The sequence below is a fragment of the Nelumbo nucifera genome, chromosome 2 (genome assembly GCF_055504915.1).
Source record: "Nelumbo nucifera cultivar China Antique chromosome 2, China Antique-T2T, whole genome shotgun sequence".
In the NCBI taxonomy this organism is placed as follows: Eukaryota; Viridiplantae; Streptophyta; class Magnoliopsida; order Proteales; family Nelumbonaceae; genus Nelumbo; species Nelumbo nucifera.
The window spans coordinates 41,088,612-41,103,179 of record NC_142650.1 but is presented as its reverse complement, the minus strand read 5'-3'; the positions used below and the strand labels follow the sequence as shown (position 1 = coordinate 41,103,179).

At 33.0% G+C, this 14,568-nt stretch overlaps 1 pseudogene across 4 annotated transcripts; it reads right to left on the bottom strand.

The window, feature by feature from the left end:
- Positions 1-267: 267 nt before the first annotated feature.
- LOC104599232 (metal tolerance protein A2 pseudogene) lies at positions 268-7,422 on the bottom strand (annotated as a pseudogene). 4 transcript variants are annotated; one of them, XR_016082966.1, is made up of 3 exons: positions 6,966-7,388; positions 6,657-6,765; positions 268-1,858 (listed from the first exon to the last, which is right to left on the bottom strand). The product of XR_016082966.1 is annotated as a metal tolerance protein A2 pseudogene, transcript variant X2 (transcript). The 4 variants fall into 4 exon arrangements; XR_016082965.1 differs by lacking the exon at positions 6,657-6,765 and having other exon boundaries at positions 6,966-7,422; XR_016082968.1 differs by lacking the exons at positions 6,657-6,765; positions 6,966-7,388 and adding an exon at positions 6,522-6,593.
- Positions 7,423-14,568: the final 7,146 nt, after the last annotated feature.

The following is a 14,568-nucleotide window of genomic DNA, read 5'->3' as shown; positions in this document are numbered from 1 at the left end:
TTTAATTTTCATTTTGGCTGCATTTGGTTAGAGTGCAAATGCAAAACCGAAACAAGTTTGCACATAGATTCAGTTTGAAGCCATTTGGCAAGAATACATTTTTGTGTTAAAAAATGAAAGTAATATTTTTTCAACTGCTTTTACACTTAAAGTTGGTCAATGTAAAAGATAATTTGATTCTAGCCTTTAAATTTGTATTTGGACCTATCACAACTAAACAACAAGAGCCTAAATTTATGAGTGCAAAGCTATACTGGGTTTGCATCCTTTCTATTTGAACAAATTTGCATTCATATCAGTGCATTCACTTTTGACTCTTAAGTCTCAAGTCCTACCCAATGCAGCCTTTGGAATTTTGGGGAAAGAGGGAGTGAGGGGTGATTGACGTATGGATCCTGAGTTCCAATTTGCATGTGATTATATGAATCTAACTGATACATATTACGACATGAAATAACTGGAGAATATCTGTATCCATCACCCAATCGATCTCCTAATCACGCTCTATCTGTATGGTCACATGGCTGATATTATATTCCCTCCTTATATAGTCTATCACTTTATCCAGCACCATATCTGCATCTGCCTCTTTCTTGATCTTGACATGGCAAGCCAACAGGACTTTCCCTACAGTGATGGCCCATATGTGCAGCTCATGAATTGCCACCACCTCCTCCATCTCACAGAGACCCTTTTCAAGCATCGTTGCGTCAATCTCTCTTGGCGTGCTCTCCATCAAAACCTCCAGAACATTACGCAGCATCTTGATTGTTGTACCGAGCACAATTACTGAGAACAGGAGGGTGCATATTAAATCAATGATCTTCCACTGAGGTTTGTACCAGATGATTTCTCCTCCTATCATCACCCCAATACTCTGGATGGAGTCCCCTAGTACGTGAAGATAAGCCCCCTGGACATTGATATTCTGCCGCTTCTGTTTCTGACCTGTGTTGGCTCTATGTACATCCACATTATAATTATCAACAATCAGAGGTTCAGAATCTACTTCATGAGGGTGGTTATGCTCACTTTGATGTATGTCTTGCCCCCCGTGTCGGCAATTTGCAATACTGCTTATCGCATGGCCATGACCATGACTATGAATATGTTCACCGTGGCCATGATCATCCATAGAATAATTATCAAGCAGAGGTTCAGAATCATCCACTTCATGAAAGTGACCATGCTCGCTTTGATGTATGCCTTGTCCCCCACGTTGGTGATTTGTATTAATGCTTACCGCATGGCCATGACCATGACCATGTTCACCATGGCCATGATCATGCCCTCCATGGCTATGATCATGATCATGACCCAACAAAATAGCCATGATAATGTTAACCAGCAAACCAAAAGCAGCAACAAAGAACATTAGGGAGCCCCGAACTTCACCAGTGTCGTGTATGATCCTAGCAATGGCTTCATAAACTAGTATCCCGGTAAGAAGCCATATCAACTGGATGGAAACTAAAGCACCAAGGATTTCAATCCTGAAGAAGCCATAAGATTGACGTGGATTTGCTTCCCAACCTGATGCCCACAATGAAAACAAAGATATGGCAAAAGCTGCAACATCCGAAAGCAGATGTGCTGCATCAGTTAAGATTGCAAGACTGTTAGCTTTAATACCACCAACTACTTCTGCACTCATAAAGATGACACAGAGTATAACTGCTATGAAAAGCTTTTTCATGGAAGCAGATCTCTCTCTGGCATCCTTGGAGCTGGTTCTAGCATCAGAGAATCCACATGCTGCTGCCCCACAATTCTTACTCCCTCCTAAGCTTGGCTCTCTAGCAGGCACGGCTCTACTAATATCAAGAATCTGGTTGTGTTGTGGATTTTTTACTTCCATCTGAAAATTTACACCATCAATGTAAAGTCAAAAACGTGAATATATATTGATGCTCTTATGCACGTGATAGAAAACATACGAGTCTATGCCAGGTTCTGCACGGTGATATCTCAGAACAAGTTTTCTATTTCATCATAGGTAAGACTGTCAATTGTGTTCTAACAATAGAATCAAACAACAACAATTGATCAATAATATACCAGTCAAGAAACTAAATAACAACATAACATATTAGGAACCACCAGTAGAGAAAAGGTAAAAGTTCAGAACGTGCAGACAATTATTATATTTAAAATGTTCAAAACCAACATATAGCAACCAATCTTGCATCAAAAACTTGGTCCCAAGTTATTTCTTTAATTGATTTTTTTCATTAGATACATTTATTTCTTCTAAAGCTCTTCAAACTTTAAACAAGAATTAGTAGGGCTGTAGTGGCATTTAGATAAAACTCTGCCGTTTTTGGTAAATAGTATGATTCTGTTTCTCAATGAAAGAATTGGAAGGATTGTACTCTCTTTTGTTCTCTTTAATATCTTCAATAAAACTACTTATTCATTCATCAAAAAAATAAAAAATAAATAAAGAATTGGAAGGATGAGGGAGCAAATATGATTCTTTTATAAAGCTAGACTCTTTTTGTCTCTGCAAAGTGCAAATCACCCAAGGATGAAGACCCCATCCCACACACACAAAAGAAGGGAGAAAGACAAGAAAAAGAAAAGAAAATGATTCCGCTGATTCTTCCATATTGTAACTTGATTCTCATTAGCAGAACCACGGGAACCAATCACTGGAATCATTCCATAGAAGTTGCAATGATGTGTCCTATTACAGAGATTAATTCAAATCTCTAAAGTTTGTTAAACTAAAAACTTGATTGCAGGAAGAAACTTATATTTCCTCAATTTTCTTGGAGGATTCATGCTAGTATGCCAAACATCTACATCTTAGCCATTAAATGTCTAGATTACAAACATACAAGTAATCCAAGAAAGAGAAGGGCTGAGAATTATCATCTGTAAAAGACAAACTGTAGCATGCTGACCAGGATCTGTTTCAATATGTACCTGGGAGATTCTAGAGAAATAGTGGATCTAAGCAAGCAAAGTGAGGAATAGGTACATACTTTGAAAAGAAACCACTATCTATACCTAGAGAAATCTTGGATCTTTCCATGCAAAACAAGTTTACTAGTTGAGTCATCTAAGAAAAAAGTCTACCATGTAGCAAAACTGTTGGGCCCCAAAACCCCACATGACCCCTTTTCTACCCTCTTCTCATGGGGCAAATTCCAGTCCAAGAGATTGATAAACCCAGTCCAGGAGCCCTTGACAATGTCTAAAATAAGCCCATTTTTTACAGGTATTTTGTAATTTAAATTAATAAATACCTAGTTACCTACAAAAAGGGCATTAAAGTACTCATCTGGTGGCACCCCTCTGTTGGCTAAATTAGAATTTTATGGAAACGTTATTAGTTACTAAACTTTGACCTATGTAGTCTGGGCAACAGAGGACCATCAGGAGTGTTAAGTGTTTAGAAATGAAACGGGAACACTTCTAAACATTTTCCCTGGACCATTGGGAGATGGGGACTAGATGAGCTGAGTTAGTAACCGTGCTACATGCCTTGAGGCAGGGAAAATCATTGAACTACAGGAATCTAGTGGTTGAAGGGGATTTTAAGGTGGTGGTTAGTTGGATGAAGCACAATAAACAAGGGGCAATTAGGGAACAACTCTTTTGGGATCAAATATAAGGGAAAGAAAATGGGAAAGTGGTAGGCAGCTAGCTGAAAGCCTAAGCTAAGGGTTGTATTGCTTTTCTGGAAAACAGTGTGCATACATATCATTCTTTTATATAATCAAGAAAACCTCTTTTTTTTTCTGTAAAACCCCATGTTACCAATCGAAAAAAAAAAAATCTAATTTCTTTAAGCATGTAAGATAATCTCCATAGACCTCTTCAAAAGACTTTGCCCCATCTGATTGTATTTGAAGATTTTCCTTCAATTGAACGGAATGAAGTTTTTTTGCAAGGTGGCACTATAACAATGGAAAGAATCTGCAATTCATACTCTAATCTTCACCCATACACTATAGTCAACCAAATGTATTGCTAAAAGTGCAGCCGTCATAATTGCAGATTCTTTTTCTTTTTGAGTAGTAAAAGGTAGAGAGAAATTTATTAGAAAAAAAGAAAAGGTAAATCATTACAGCAAAAAGAGGGTATTGAGATACTAAAGCAAAATTAGAAGTCTCAGCTACAGTGGGACTTCTACAAATGCACAAGACCGTAGACAGCTTATGCATAAGTTTCAATAATGTCCAAGGCATTCAACAAAACTGCTACCGAAAGATGATCTATCAACATCTTGAAAGTCTGATGATGTTGATATCCATTTTGGGATAAGAGGTCCAATATCTGCATATAATATAACATCCAAGAAGGCATCTCTTCCTATCAAAGATTTGTCTACTCCATTCCCTCCAAATCCCCAAGCAAACAGCAAAAAAGGATCACGCTGTAGAATATCTTTGTCCTAGGATCTCTTCAGAAGCCACCAACAGCTAATTTCATAAGGGAAAGAGGGGCTGAACATTTGTTGGTGAAGTAGAACAAAGAAATATGTTCAACAAAAACCACCATGCTACAGTGTAAGGACTAAGAAGAGGTGGGTAACTGACACCTTATTGAAATCACAAGTATGGGTTTGCTGCCAAGTGAGAAATTAAATTCTGGATGTGGGCAATGCAGCCAACTGATTTTTTTTTTTTTTTTGTAATGCCTTCATAAAATGTTTTACCATGAACCTCCCATTGGAACACATCTTCCACCAATAACATACAGATCTGAAAAGGTCAATTATAGTAGCTCCAAACTTAAGAGGGAACCATATTCCTCTATCTTAACTTCAAAACATCGTATTACCATAATGTCTTTGGAGTTGAGCCTGCATAATCATGGACACAGATCACATAGTTTATCCCCTCCCTCATCCACCATCCTCCCAAAATCAAACGTAAGATCCCTCCCCATCTATAAATTTTGTGAAACTAGTAAATTCTCAATGAAAATTCATTACTTCCTTCTGAAGACCCACCTTATAAAGTAGACAAGGATTTCACTCCCAATGGGGAAACCCACAGTCCAGAAAAATTTAGGGGCCGTTTGGCAAGTCTTTTTGGGAAGATCTTCTGGTAGCTCTGACGGTCAAAATACGCATTGAGCTTTTGCATGAAGATCTGAGCAGCCCAAAGCTAGTTTGGCTACCACGCATCTTTTCCCGAAATCAGCCCAAAATGGATATCTTGCGTCTTTTCGGCGCACCGACTTTTGGCAGCTAGATATGTTATGAACCAAACAGAAAAAAAGACCGCGGTGCGGTCTGCCAGGCTTTTAAACAGCCAAAATACCGTGTGGAAAGATATGCTAAACGGGGCCTCATAGTATGGTTGATGTATCAGTTTTCCAGGTATAGAAAACATGTAAATATGATGAAGTGTGGCAATCTAAAACATTGAAGTCTGTAAAGACAGTAAATAACAGAGATCAAAGATATGCAAGAACCAACTCAAAGCAAAAACATCACTTTGGATCAGATTACAGAATGCAACTAATCTGATTTAGACTTGAACAACTAACACTATTAGAAAGGGCTGAATTCCATATGGAACGAGCTAAAATACAATATATGCAAGAGAAACCCAGCCCTATCATTGAACAAAAAAACAAAAACCCAGCCCTATCAATCTATTGAAGGAATGAATAGGGCATATGTAGCTAAATATGAGGTTGCTGATTTTGCAATAAGAACTCTCCAGTTTGCAAATTGTAAGCAATGGCAATTAAGGGAAGAATTATACTTTTCTAAAAATCATCAAATTTAGTGATTAAATACCAGCAACTCAACCAAAACTCAAATTCAGTGCCACTTTTAAACAGTGAACTGAAATATTTGTTGGTTCTCTTTGTTTAGTAAATCAAATCACAAAAGTACATATATTAAAGACTGAAGACTGTAAAATAACTAAACTTGGGTTTAGGAATGGGTAGACCAAATTAGTGAGGTAACTGATGAGGAAATGACTGATAAATATACAGATAAGAGGGAACTTCCGAAACTTTGCAACATAAGTTTTATCAATTGAAATCCAACTTTACACAGTAGAATAGAGCAGATTTTTTTTTTGATGAATAACAGAAACTGGTTTATTAGATTAATATAGAGAGAGTACAAAGGTGATAAAGGGAGAGATAAACTCTCTTAACTCTCCCAAAGACAGACAACATAATTACAATACAGCCCAAAATAAACGATCCCTTCCCACCCCCTGCTTTGGTAGTGTTGATAAAAAATAAGTGTCTCAAGAAACACTATAAACGCATATGGTAAACTAAGCAACAAACAACAGTCCACAAGGAGCTAATTCATAATAATTACAACTAGACAAGTATTTAATGATAAAACAGTATATATATATATATATATATATATATATATATATATACCCTGAGATGAAAATTGATAAACCTGTGAAGTGAAGTAAGTGTGCTAATGGACTCTCAAATTGATGAAGTGGATTGTTTTATAACGCCAAGTGGGTCAAACAAATTTTCCAAACTTGCATAGTGTTACTATACATTTTCTACCAACTTACCTATAACAAATTGCAGTCTCTAAGTTTTGCATTTACATGCTTATGCCTAGAAAAGAAAATAACCCCTTCAACTGTTCAGTCTTGATCCAAAATGTCCAATAGCTTAATATACAGGCTGAAGCTATTGTCGTTTACCTGGATTCAATCCCTTCGGGATAAGATATGACCAAAAGTGAGGTTGTTTCAGATTCAGGCGCAACTAAGACCTAATTCATCACTTTTGTACCCGATTTTACTGTTCAACCTAGCCAATATTATAATAAACAAGGAAATTTATTAACTACCGGAAAAACAAAACTGACATGTCACAAGGGAACAATAGAGAATAAAATACATACAAACCCTAGCAGACCAGTGATAATAATAATAATAAGACTGAATTGAAGATAGACTCAGAATAATAAAAAAAAAAACAAAGGAAAAGGATGAATATGACATACATACCTGAAGACTGGTTTTATTATCCTCTTTCTTAATGTTATATTATAATAATTGCAAGAACAATGATCTTTGAGATGGGATTCTTAGAGCAACGTTTAGTGCTATACTGCTATTGTCATTGTCGACACAGCAATGGAGATTCCGTCTTTTCAATGAGGAAAATGAAGTTTCCACCAAGTTGAAGATTTTCTCTATGATCAGACATTCAGAAATTCAGACACTCACTCTCTCCCTATCTCTCTGAATCAGTGTCAGACCGACGCGGGTGATAACATATTGAGATATAAGGCAACGCAGGAGCGGAATCTGATTTTGGAGTTGGAGATGAATAGATGATCTTTAAACCAGAACCGGAGACCATGGAACGTCCAAAATCGTCGGAAGCGTTTGGGACTTGTGCGAATTATTTGCTGCTTTTGATAACACGAAAGCAAAACCTTGTTTTGTCATTTACTAAAATACTCTTATAGTTTTATCAATCAATTTACTAAAACGTACCTTATAATTTTTATTTTATTAAAATATTTTTATAGTTGCAATCAATTTACTTAATCTATCTTTCATTAAATAAGAATAGAAAATGACAGTTTTAGCCTTAATATCCATTTAAATAAATTTAATCAAAAGAAACTAAAAACAAAAATGTCATTTTTGTTGCTAGTAAAACATGGACAAACACTTTTTGTTTTCAATTCAAAAAGTGTTGAATTTTTGGAATAAACCATGGTTTTTAAAAATGAATCGGTGACTGAGAACCGGTCAGAGGTCCGGTTATCAGTTCGAACGATCTGATCGTTCGACCCAAACGGCTAGCCCGTTCTGACAAAAAAAATAATTAAAATTGGAAAATGGTCAAAACCGTTTGAACGGTTAATCGGTCGATTCAACGGTTTGCTGACCAAAATCAACAGTTTTGAGGGAAAAAGCGATTTTCGAGGAAAACGGAACCGATCAGATGACCAGTTCCCGGTTTTTCCAGTCCGACCGTCTGGTCCAATCCGATTTTGAAAACAGTGGAATAAACAACCATGGATCCATACTCTTAAACGTTTTTCACTCAGTTTAGGGGTATTTTGGAATAAACAACCATGTGTCCATGCCCATAAACATTTTCAAATGGCAAAACAAATAATTCTTAATGAAAGGTTGATTAAATAAATGGGTTGCATAATATAAGAGATATTTTAATAAAATGCAAATTATAAAATAAATTTAAATAAATCTGTAAAACTATAGGGGTGTTCTAGCAAATGAATTTTTTTATAGATAAAAAGAATTCTTATTTGATACTCGACCTAAAGCCCTAACTCTTTTTTGAGATTCTTTTAATAGAGAGGGGTACGTATTATGATAATGTTCTACAAACCCTTTGTTGATTGACACGAGGGGTCTCTAGATGCATCTAAAATGTAAAAAGTAAAGGTAAAATTGAGAATGCTGGAAAAGTGCATGAGAGTGAGTTTCAGATAAAAACCAAAGTAAAATTCTTTTTCTTTTTACCAATTTTGTTTTTTAAGCATAAAAACCATTTTTTAAATAATCATCAAATTTATTCAAATGCTAAAAAAAACTAGCAACTAAATTCATGCAACGCATGCGATTAAATAAAAATTTGGTAGGAGATTCTAGACAATGGTTTTATGTGCATATTAATTCATAAAAGATGTAGTCATAAAATATTATTCAACAATTTTTATAATATTCAGGTAATTATGAATATTATAAATATAAACATCATGTTATTTTTTCTCCAATCATTAAGCATCTTTTTTCACTATCTTATTAAATAGCTTGGGTATTCTTCTTATGACTAATCAAGCTATTTAATAAGATGGTGAAAGAATGAAAAATGTTGATGATTAGAGAAATAATATGGTGCCTATTGTTAGGAATAAGGGTGATATACAAAGTTCTAATAATTATCAAGGGATTAAACTTATAAACTATACTATAAAACTCTAGGAGAAAATAATTGAATAAAAAATATGGTTTGAAACAAATGTATCAAAGAACCAATTTGACTGTATGCTAGGGTGACCAACCATGGAAGCTATATTTCTTTTGAGACGATTGATAGAAAATTTAGAGAGGAGAAGAAAGATCCTCATATGATGTTCGTTGATATAGAAAGGGGGTTCAAAATAGGTATTTAGATTTTTATTATATACAAAAGTGTGAATGTAGTGTGAAAGGTTTTTTGGACCAAAATTACCCTCTATTTCTTTATTTGAGAAAGAGTATAAAAGTCGCTTTATTATAACTTTAATGTCAGCTTCAATGGCTACTAAAATACCCATATTTGTGTATTTAATCTATCTCTAATTGTAAGGATTGAAAATGTAACTTTAATTATTACTTTCCACCTCATTTAATTTCATCTAGTTAAGTTTTATACTTAACTGCTTAAGGTATTAAATCACATTTTCTCTTATTAAATCATATATATTTTTAAGTTATTTTTCACTAATAAATGCTACTAATTAGATCTATGTCAATATTTTTAATAGTATAAATCCATATATTCAAAATTGACTCAAAAACAAAACCATTCTTTATCCAAGTGGTGATTAAGCAATTCAACCATCCAAATCAAATTGATCAATCTAAGAAGTCATAGTTATGTAATAAAATTTTTAAAATAGAAATAAATATAGAAAATTAAAAAAATGTAGAAAAATTAGATAAATTTATGTAATCAAATTATTTTTATTGACAATGAAAATGAAATACATAATTTAGAATTGACCAAAAATGAAATATTAAAATTAATAATAAATAGTTCAACTTTTGGGTTAAATGTATTAAACTTTAATGTCATAAATAAATAATAAAAATTAATAAAATATAAAAATACAAAGATAAAAAATACGTAGGTTTTGCAAAAAAAGAGCATTCAAACACATCTATAATATCATATATTTATCATATTAAAAAAAAGTAAGTGTAAAATACTAGCATTAGTTTTACACACAAAAATACAGAAAAAAAGAAAATTATAGTAAAAATTGAACACATCTATAATTCTATATTTACACTACTATTAAAAATATGAATAAGATTGCAGAATTTTCTTTTGACTAAAATACTCATTTCTGAATTAAGTTCCAATTTAATTGTGAGGTTTAAATTGTAAATTGAACTATTACTTTCACCACATTCAATTCACTCTATTTAAATCTTACACTTTTTTTGATAAATGAACAAAAAAAAAGATGCACCAAAAAATAATACATTACAAAATGAAGAATCTATCCAAGCAGTATGTGTGCAAATGGATTGGATCATGATCTGATCCTTTTTGTTGAATTCGGATATCCCTAGTCCAAATCTTCGAATCAGATCAGGTTGGATAATAAGGTTCGATAAAAAATTGGATCGAATTTGGATCACTCCCTATCATATATAAGTATGCTATTTATTTATTTATAAACATATTATTTATATTGCATTTTTGTAAATTTGTTATATTATTTATTTTTTATAACAAATGTATATATATGATGAAAATAGTTGAAAAGATTCTTGCATTTTTTTCTTTATTTAAATTGTTATATTTTAATTTTCTTTTAATATTTTATTATTTTTTTAAATTAAATTGGAACACATCAGATCCAAATATCTGATTTCCTCATCGAATTTGTATTCAAATCCATTTTTATGAGACGTGATTGGATCTGCTATTAATAGTATTGGATCAGATTCGGATATACCTTGATTCAAATCTCATCCAATCTATTTGTATCCCTAGCAAGTAGGTAGTTTTGTCAATGATACTGAAACTTTACAACTCAATTCGATTATCACATATTTAGATGAGGTGTTTATGTTATCAGATTTGGATTTTGCAATGTACATCCAATTAATAATAAAAATTATAAAATATAAAAACAAAAAAGATGCATACAAATTTATAGAAAATTTTGGATATATTACTACTATTATTATCATCATCTAGAATTTTTGCACGTGCATGCTTACTAGTTTAATTAAGGATATGTATGAGATAACACAGATGGGAAAGATTTCAGATTTTACAGTTTGCCCTTATCTATTTGCACTAATCTTAGATGAATTAATTAAATATATTCAAGAGGAAGTTCTACGATGCATGTTGTTTCTGGATGACATTGTTTTAATTGATGAAACTAATGAAGGACTAAATGTAAAATTAAGTTTATGAACAAATGCTTTAGAAACAAGATGTTTTAAAATAAGACTAAAACAAAGTATATGCCATGTAAATTTAGTATTAAAAGGAGTGTAAATTAACATACACACGATTGGAAACCAAGAGATAACTCAATGTAACTATTTTCTATACCTTGATTTACTAATTCATAACAAGGGAGAGATTAAGGAGGATATCACCCAAAGAATTAGAGAATGATGGACAAAATGGAGAGGTGCATTTGGACTTTTATGTGATAGTGTGAATACCACTTAGACTAAAAGGGAAATTCTATAAAACATTTGTGAGGCCAGATATGTTGTATGGAGCATAATTTCAGGTAGCCAAGAAACAATATGTCTAGAGAACGAATGTGGCAGAAATATGAAAAGCAAGATGGATGAGTGGAAAAACTAAAAAGGGTAGCATTAAGAATGAAGTTATCCATAAGAACCTAGGAGTAGCTCTAATAGGTGATAAAGAGAATAGACTAAAATGGTTTAGGCACGTGCATAAAAGACCACAAATTGCATCAGTTAAAAGAAGTGTTTTGTTACACATTGAAAGGGCTAGAAGAGCTCGGATAGACAAAAAAGGACATAAGTAGAAATAGTAAAAAATGATTTAAGCACTAATAATTTAACTTCAAATATGGATTTAAATAGAATGGATTGGTGAATTAGGATTGATTCATGTAGCCCGCCCACCCCATATAGTTAGGATAAGGCATGGATGATGCTGATGATTTAGGTAATTATGATATGAGAGGAAAAAGTGAAATACATAAAATTAATATGTATATTAAATAAACAAAGAGTTGAAGAATCATATCTCACAAATAAAAATATAAAAAGATGAATAAAAAAGGATAAAAGGACTTTCAAACCTGAACAACCCACCTAAGCCTAGGTTGAAAAGCTTGGCATTTAACCTTGGTTTAGGTTTGGACTTGAGGTCAATGTTTATAATTAGTCTTGGGTAGATCCAACCATCTAAATTATATAGAGGTGGCAATCTTACTTGTCCTTGTTGGGGCTCCAACTTGCATTGCCCCAATTGGAGTGGGTCTTTGTTTGTTGATCGAGTTTGATGTGGGTTTGGCACCCCGCCTGATCACAAATCAAAGAGGAGAGGTGAGGGGTCCTCTCACCATAATGGTCACACAAACCTCCTCCTCCTTTCATTTCTCATACATGTGTTTAGTTATTTTTTAAATTAAATCATCGAAAATATAAGAAGTTAAAATAGAAAAAAAAACATCTCCAGTCTTAATTGTTTGTAATAAATTTATTATTGCTCTCACTAATAAGATCTCTCCCTCCCTCTCTCTCTAATAGTCAATATTTGTAACATCTTCTCTCATCTCATTAAATTCCAAAACTAAGCAAGGTTGCCATACATATATAGTTCTTTTTACTTTTTCTTTTTTTTTCTAAATGCTATAAACTCCGGCCATTACAATGAATGACAATAGTCTCGGGTGCTCATGAAAATGAAATTTACTAATATGTGGCATTCTTGGGCAGTCGCAAATCAACGAGAAGCTTTATTAGACTTTGTGTTATTTGACAAACTGTTAACGTGGAAAAGTTCTACCTAAGTTATTACTTTATTAGAAACTTCTTATTGAAATCTTCCCATAGAAGGTATTATGGTAATAGCTAGTTCTAACATATACAGGCTAAGTAAGTAAGAAACTGTGAGAGGCTGGTTGAAATTGAAATGAACCTAAGTTCTAACGTTAGAATTAGAGAGCATAAACATTCTTGTATAACTAACCATAATAAGAACGGTCCTTCTCGTCACTATAATATATTCTCTTGGCATAAATTCCAATAAAAGGTAGATAAAAAGGATGGTCCACCATAACAACAAGAACCAAGAAAGAAAGGAAGGAAACCCACTCAGTCTTTATAAGGCAAATTTTGTCATTACACTCAAATCATCTAACAGTATTGTTGTACCGCACACTTGCAACCTATTCTTCCATTTGGTATGATTAAAGGAAAAAACTATGATGCAGAAAACATATGGTATGGAAAGAATTTTGACCAATCAAAAACCCACTCATGAATTTTGATAAATAATATCTGATTGGCTACCACGTTTATGATTCCAGTTGATTGGTCAAAAGTTTTTCAGATATCATATCTTTTTCATATCATAGTCGAAACCATGATTAAAATGATCACGTGGTTTAAATTACATCATACCCGAGATGTATTTGGAACTTTTAGGTTGATCGATATAAATTGTTATTTCTATTTAAAATTTCAATTATAAATCTCATGATTAATCCTATGCATGCATTTTATAGTTAAAGTGTTCATCATTTTGTACTGATTAACTCAAAATATTTCAAGTACAAACAAGAATGGTACCAAAAACAATCTCCATTGACTGTTTTTCAAATGTGGTGTGGCTTGTCATCAACAAATGTGATATTTTGTGGATCACAACCATCTGTGGATGGTCTAAAATTGTGGAATAAAACCCTCAAACGAATAACCCATAGCCATAGGTGTGGCGTGTTCTGAACAAACTGATAAAAAAAAATTACATTACAAAACTGTGGAACATACTTGACCTTAGGGTCTAGATGTAAAACTTTAACCTAAACTCAGGTTGGGCCTAGGTTAAGAACCTGCCTTGAATTAAATCGACTATGAAGCAAAAATAAAATAAAATAAATTAAAATAACCTAAGCATACTTGACCTTCCTTCCATGATATTTTTACACCATATATATGCATACTCCTGGGTTCGATCCCTAGTGATGACAAGTTAATAATAGCAATAGGACAGTGTCGGATCTGATCGGATTTGATAGGACTTGATTTGAATTTGAATCTTATCGGTAAATCGGATTTTCAGATTTGATTTGATATCTGACTTATTTTCTTTAAAAATAATAAATTATTAAAAGGAAAATAAAAATAAAAAATATAACAAATTTATAAAAATATAATATAAAAAATATTTATAAATAAAAAACTAGCATATATATGTATTATATATATTTATATTTATAAGTATATAGTATATATCAGATTGGATCTTCTCGGATCGGATAGGGGTGATCCGAATCTAATTCAAAGATCCAAACATGAGTGACCCAAATTCGACCAAATAGGATTGGATCATAATCTAATACATTTTTACTCCAAAATAGCAAAAACAAAAATAATACTAAGTTCAATCCTACAAACGGATGGACTTTAAAGGCCTGATATGTTGGTCCCTTGTATCTAAACCGTCCCAAATATGTAGGCCTCTTGATAAGTTTGAACATTAAAGCTTTTGAAGGTTAGATCCATTCACTCGTAGAGGTTCATATCAACCACTGATTTAAGTATGTATATGTTTGGTTCCGTTTACATTTATTGACGGTGCCACATAGGCACCATGTCAGCAAATGTCTCATTAATTGTATTTGTG